A 264-nucleotide genomic window follows, 5' to 3' on the forward strand; every position below is an offset into this window, starting at 1 on the left:
TCCTCCCCCCACAGCAACTATGAAATAATAATCGTAGTATTAAAGGCAGAGATCGGGGCGAGACAATGGGGATGTTGGCGAGGGAGCCCCGATCCGGATTAGAAACACCTCCCAGCCCCGCAGAATAATACTGATCGCGCCCCCTCCGCGCGCTCCCTCCCCCGAGTGCGGAGCGGGAGGCGGCGGCGGCGGCGGCCGAGGAGGAGGAGGAGGAGGCCCCGGAGGAGGAGGCCTTGGAGGCCCAGGAGGAGGAGGCCGAGGCGG

The sequence above is a fragment of the Pteropus alecto genome, unplaced genomic scaffold (genome assembly GCF_000325575.1).
Source record: "Pteropus alecto unplaced genomic scaffold, ASM32557v1 scaffold11, whole genome shotgun sequence".
NCBI classification, from domain to species: domain Eukaryota; kingdom Metazoa; phylum Chordata; class Mammalia; order Chiroptera; family Pteropodidae; genus Pteropus; species Pteropus alecto.